We start from the raw sequence: 6,814 nt of genomic DNA on the forward strand, positions 1-6,814 counted from the left end.
ATAACGCTTAATGCCTCATTCACACTACAGATATATAGTTGAACGTTTAGCTTGGTAATTCAATGTAATCTCAATGGAAACCAGCTTTAAAGCTTTCAAAGCTTTGCTTGGAGCGTCTCCTGTATCTTTAAAGCTGGTTTCCATTGAGATTACATTGAATTACCAAGCTAAACGTTCAACTATATATCTGTAGTGTGAATGAGGCATAAGAGTTTTTTTTTTATTTTTATTTTTTTCATGTTACTGTAAAAGCTTATTAACAGCATTGTCACAGTATTTAACACAGGGCATATCAGAGTAGCCTATTTTTACAGGGTATTGTCAAACTCTAGTTTTAGCTCATGCAGCCATGAGTTTAATGTCACATGCACAGTGGTTCACAAAGCGGAATCTGGGGACCCCCAGGGGTCCTTGAAGGGGTTCCAGCTGGGTTAGGTTCCTAGCTAAATTAAAGATAGTTAGCAACCAAATGGATGGACCCTTACCAATCTAACTCTGAGAGTGTACAAATGGAACCAAATGGACCCTTGCAGATTTGTAACTTTGGGAACATACAAACCAAATGGACCCTTATAGAGGTCTCTCTGTAACTACTGTATGAGAGTCTACAAATTGAACCAAATGGACCATTACAGGTTTGTAACTCTTGGAGCGTACAAACGGAACCAAATCCTTGAAATTAAAAAAGGTTGAGAACCATTGATCCATACAACCAACTCTGTGATAATGGTATTATGCACTATATGCAGGTAATCATTATTGATCATTAAGACTGGTGCATTAGTTTGGGTATAACAGCCATAACTTACAGTATAGACTACTAAAATGAGGATTAAATAAACCAACCAGTCCAGTTGGGGTTTTAGTGATGAGTTCAATCTACCCATTTAGGTTGCACCATCTAAAACCAACTAGTCAGGTTAGCTAGCATGCATGACACACAGGTGACATTATCAGTGAGAGAATGCACGTTTAAGTTGACTTAGTTCACTTGAAAATGCCAAAAAATAAACACTTACCAACGTTTGGGTTCGTGCTGAGTCGTTACTGACCGTCGGTGTGGGGTTTTGTTAATATGTGTGTGTTGTGTTCGATATTGACTTTAAAAGTGCGTGAGAAAAAAGTTGAGTTTCACCCGGTTTCAACTCCCCTCTCATCAGCAACACCGACCGGTATGATTGACAGACAGCGCGATGAACCAATCAGAGGATGCCTAGAGCGGGGTAGGCGGGACCATATCGCTTCCCGTGATGGAGTACGCTTCGCCGTACGACGGCGTCGCGCGGCAACGTAGCAGATCTACAAGCCCACGGCGCGCGGCGGAGGCGACGCGTTGTGGGCTTGTAGATCTGTGGCTCGCGACACTGTCGTACGACAAAGTATAAATGCATGCGTGTGTGCCCTATGGTGTGTGAGCCGTGTGCGCGTGTGTTTTTCGACACGTGTGGTTGAGTGTGCACGTGAAAAGTTAAAATAAGTCATTATAATGTTGGTTCTCAAAATGGGGTCTGGGGACTCCCAGGGGTTCTTGAGAGAGTTCCAGTGGGTCCCCAGCTAAATGACAGTTAGGAACCAAAATTGACCCAAGATTATGTAACTCAGAGAGTGTGCAAATGGAACCGGGTCCATTTGTACACTAGAGTAGAATTAACATTGATTTTAGCCTAGGGCCTACTCTATAAATTAGGGAGATAGAAATGCCATTAATGGGGGTCCGAACCTATGGTCCGAATGTAGCCTAATGCATGTCAAACTGATAGGGTCCTTGAAATCAAAATGGTTGGGAATCACAGAATCACTGTGGCCAAACATCTTCACTCTGCAGTCCCTGGAATATCTTTTCAAATGGGGGTCCGTGCGCTAATAGATGTCAATGTGGGGGTCCTAACATCCTTGACATGAAAAAGTTGGGGAACCACTGCATTAGAATTAATAAAATGAATGGCCTTCACCCCACGTTTATGTTACTGCCATGGAAGACTATTTTAGGTCAAGGAAAGGTGTCAAAGAGTTAGGAAAAGCTCTGTCCCTCTGCCATTTACAACATAGTTAGTCATGTAGGGTTAATTAAGATGGGATGAAAAAACACACTATCAAAGGAAAGGGTCATCTTTAAACTGTAGCAGGAAGGATACAATAAAATGTCCCTTATTATACTAACAGTTGCAGTTACACATACATGTGTTTGTTTGACTGATTGATTGAATACTTAAATTAGTCAGAAATGTAAACAGCACGAGGTACAGTCAGATGTACATTAGGCTATATAAAAAGCCCTGGGGACATGTTTCCATTGTGGTCAGCTAGGCCTAATGTACACAGATAGTAGCCTAGGTACATTTATCTAATTAAAGAATAAACAGCTGGTTATTCATATGGAATACTTTCATGTGCATTCTTTGTCATTCATGGAGGCTGAATAGATGTGGGGAACCTGCCAAAAGCTCTGACTTCCTACCCATAATAACTTCATGACACTTGGACGAACATGCTTCCTTCATTGGCCAAATTGTCAAATATTAGAGGAAGAAATGATGAAAATAGCCGATCTACATGCTCACAACGCCTCGCAACGAGAGGCGTTGTGAGCATGTAGATCTGCTATTTTCACAATAGAACCGTGTTATACAAAATGTAATGGGCTCCCCAGTTCAAATATGATAATTTTGGGGGTCACGGCCTAAAAAGGTTGAGAACCACAGATCTATGGTGCTTCCTATGGTTTAAAGTTTAGGCATTTAGCAGTCGCTTTTAATCCAAAGCGACTTACAATAAGCAGATAAAACAGCACAATAATAAACAAGGTTAAATGTCAGTACATCAACAGCAATATAACAAATGCAAATGAATATCTATCTAGAAAAAACAATATAATCCGTAAAGAAAAAAAGTTTCAAAAAAAAAAAACTAAAAACAAATGCTAACTAGAAATACTGTTCCTTCGAAACAGTGTGGGCTCGCTTCCAACCCAACAAATAGGATACTTTAAGGTACTGTAAGGTACAGTACCTTACAGTATTGTACTGTACCTTACTATACTGTACTGCACCTTACTGTACTGTACTGTACTGTACTGTACTGTAACTTACTGTACTTTACTGTACTCTACTGTACCTCACTGTAAATTACTGTACTCTACTGTAACTTACTGTACTTTACTGTACTCTACTGTACTGTACCTTACTGTACTTTACTGTACCTTACTGTACTGTACTTTACTGTACCTTACTGTACTGTACCTTACTGTACTATACTATACTGTACTCTACTGTACCGTACTGTACCTTACTGTACTGTACTCTACTGTACCTTACTATACTGTACTTTACTGTACTCTACTGTACTTTACTGTACTCTACTGTACCTTACTGTACTTTATTGTACTTTACTGTACTCTACTGTACTTTACTGTACCTTACTGTATTGTTTTGTACTTTACTGTACCTTACTGTACTGTACTCTACTATACCTTACTGTACTGTACCTTTCTGTACTTTACTGTACTCTACTGAACCTTACTTTACTTTTACTGTACTGTACTGAACCTTACTGTACATATTCTATGTGTTCTAGAGGTGTATATTGAGTGCATATACTGTAGGTTAACAATCCCAGATCACATCTGTCCTCCACTATGTCTATAACCAAGGCGTTCTTCTATGTGGCCACTCCAGACTGAGGAGTGGAGCATGACTTTTATTGTGTTTGTGGATCTGATTTGAAAATGCATTGGTTGTGATATCTCCCTGACAACCAACAACAACCACTAATACGGCTGAGTGTCCCTGCGGGTTCTAGGATATATACTGTAAATCCCATTGCCCGGGATCCTAAAACCTTATTCTTTTTAAGTAAAATTTCTAAAACACTACAAAACATGTCTCAAAGACAAATACAAGCAAACGTCTCCAAGGTAACACAGTAACAGTTGTGTGTGTGTGTGTGTGTGTGTGTGCGTGCGTGCGTGCGTGCGTGCGTGCGTGCGTGCGTGCGTGTGCGTGCACATTGTAGATCAACTTCATAGCAGTATTAAGTGGTCCATCTATGTTTTTTTATTAATAAAAAAATCTGCAAAGTAACAAGTAACTGAAGCTGTCAAATGCTGTATTTATAGTAGAGTATATGTAACAAAAATGGAAAGTAGAGTAAAAGTACCTCAAAAATGTACTGTAGGTACAAGTACTTGTATATACTTGAGTAAATGTACTTGGTTACTTTGCAGCACCACCGAACAGCCAATGACAGACAGGCCTTTAATCACAGCTGTCTCAATCAGTAGAGTGGAGAGGGACATTTATAGATATTTGTAGTTTTAACTCAGAATATATACATCACACAGCTTAGATATTTGGATCAAATCAGAGAGCAGACCTGTGTGAACTCATTGATATAAATAGCATATCTGAAGTGTGAATATTACAGCCACAGCGCCTTAACATAAACATGGGTCCCTTTCCTCCTTCTACACTCTCTCCCCACTCACTAAACCCATTGGAAATGCATTGGGTGCTTAAAGTTAAACATTTTTATTTTTTTATATTTATACTACAAAACATTTCAAAACCAAAAATACAAGCACACGTGTCCTCAGTAAGCTGAACACATAAAAATTTGAATGGTGTTGAAAGGTGTAAGCGTTTAAGAGATGAATCGCGCCAAAGTTTTGAGGATACTGACTAGTATAGAAACAAACAAATAAATAAAGAAATAAATAATGAAGATAACATACGTGTGCTCGCCTTCCAGGCGAGCCCACAACTAGCTTCATGTATGGTCATTGATTTTTCCAGTAGTGCTAAGGGTTTAGGTGGAGTCTGAAAAGGTGAGTCTTCAGTCCACGGCGAAAGCTAGCGAGTGAGTCCGTTGTTCTAAGTGCGACAGGGAGTTTATTCCACAGCTTGGGGGCAAGGAGGGCAAACTGTCTCGGACGAGTGGATTTTTGCCCTGGGGTTTTTAGCGAGGGTTCTGTCAGCATCCCTGTGTTGGTTGATCTAAGTGCACGGGTGCGGGTGTAGGGGTTGATCAGGTTTTGGAGGTATGGAGGAGCCATACCTTTGGCTGCTTTGAAGGTCAGCATTAGTGTTTTGTATTCCGTGCGGGCCGCAACCGGGAGCCAGTGGAGGCTGCGATGAAGGGGAGAGACATGTGAGAACTTAGGCTGGTTGAAGACCAGTCGTGCCGCGGCATTTTGGATCAGTTGGAGAGGTTTAAGTGCACATGCCGGGAGACCAGTGAGGAGAGAGATAGTCAAGTTTTGATATGACAGATGTCTGGATGAGGAGCTGGGCTGCCTCCTGGTCCTCGTCTTCTATGGTACTGTTTCCCAAACAATGCTTCGGGACCCATTTGTGCTTTGTGTGCGTTGTGTGCATGTAGATCTGCTGTTTTCACTAGTTTGGGTACCAGACAAACGTCTAATCTCTCTTTCGGGTCTCGACGTATACAGTTTGGGAACCACGGTTCTATGGTGCTTCCCTGTCTTCTTAAGCACCATTTTATCGTCGAGAAATGTTATGTTATGTTATGTTATGTTATGTTATGTTTTATTTATTTGTCATGGACATCACAATTACATTGGACGAACCAGATGCATTGATATAAGTGATTATAGCACACATGCTAATTCTCATCACCTGTCCACAGGAGGCTTTTCTATTTTACAAAAATCAAATCTAACACCAAATCAAGTACAATAAACATTAATACTATTCTAAAACCCAATCAAGTACAAAAACAATAATACTAATCTAAAACCCAGTCAGGTACAAACAATTTCAATATGTACAATAAGAGCTAATAACAACAAACCACAATCTGACCCATCAGCTTGTGGTACATACAACATCATAAATAGCCATAGCAATCAATTCACACAGCAGGTAGATAACAGAAACTATTCATGTGAACATAGTTGATTTGATTTCAACCATAACTTGAGTCCTCTGTAAAAGACATTAGCATCCGTCTCTAGTTTTAAAACGGTAGGCAAGGAGTTCCAAAGGTCTACCCCCTTAACTGAGAAGGCAGACTGTCCAAATGAGTTACTGCAGGTGGGAACAATACAGTCACAATTTGTTGAAGCTTGTGTTGCTCTACTTGGACGTCTCTGTATCAGTCCAGAGAACAGAGGTGAGACATGATTATGTAGACATTTAAAAAACAGTTTGATGATATGATGAAATGATAGTCATGTGTCAGTTTATAGAAGTTTTATTAACATAGCATACAGTGGGGCAGATGAGATGTACAGGGCAACACAACACAAAATATATTGCAGTTGTTTCATTTCATTAATTTCTCCAAGCTTAGAAAGTTCTCCTTTCATGGGTTCATGGGATTCTATTCTGCCGTAAAACACATACGAATGGTAAGCTAGGATAAAGCCAGTAGTTTTAAGTGACAAGCAGTACATTTTGTAGGTATGCACAAAAGGTGTTTGTGAGGTTTAGGTGTCTATTTGGGTGGTTGCAGACCAAATAAAGTCACAGAAATAGCACAAAACACAAGTTATATGCCTGTTGATCTGTTCACCGTCCTCATGCCTCCTTGACACCACATTTGTGCGTGTGTGCGTGCGGGTCAATCTCTCCACTCCGACATGTCTCCTTTCCGACATGTCTCCATTCCGACACTAACCCTATCTCTAACCCTAACCCTAAACCTTAGGCCCATGGGAGTGTCGCCACTCCGACAATAAGAAGTCAATTTCGGAGTGGCGACATGTCGGAATGGAGAGAGCCTCCCTGTGCGTGCACATTTGTGTGTGCGTTTGCATGTATGTGTTCGTGTGTGTGTGCCTTAAACATGAAAGTCT

Source organism: Nannobrachium achirus, assembly GCF_963921795.1.
Source record: "Nannobrachium achirus genome assembly, chromosome: 14".
In the NCBI taxonomy this organism is placed as follows: domain Eukaryota; kingdom Metazoa; phylum Chordata; class Actinopteri; order Myctophiformes; family Myctophidae; genus Nannobrachium; species Nannobrachium achirus.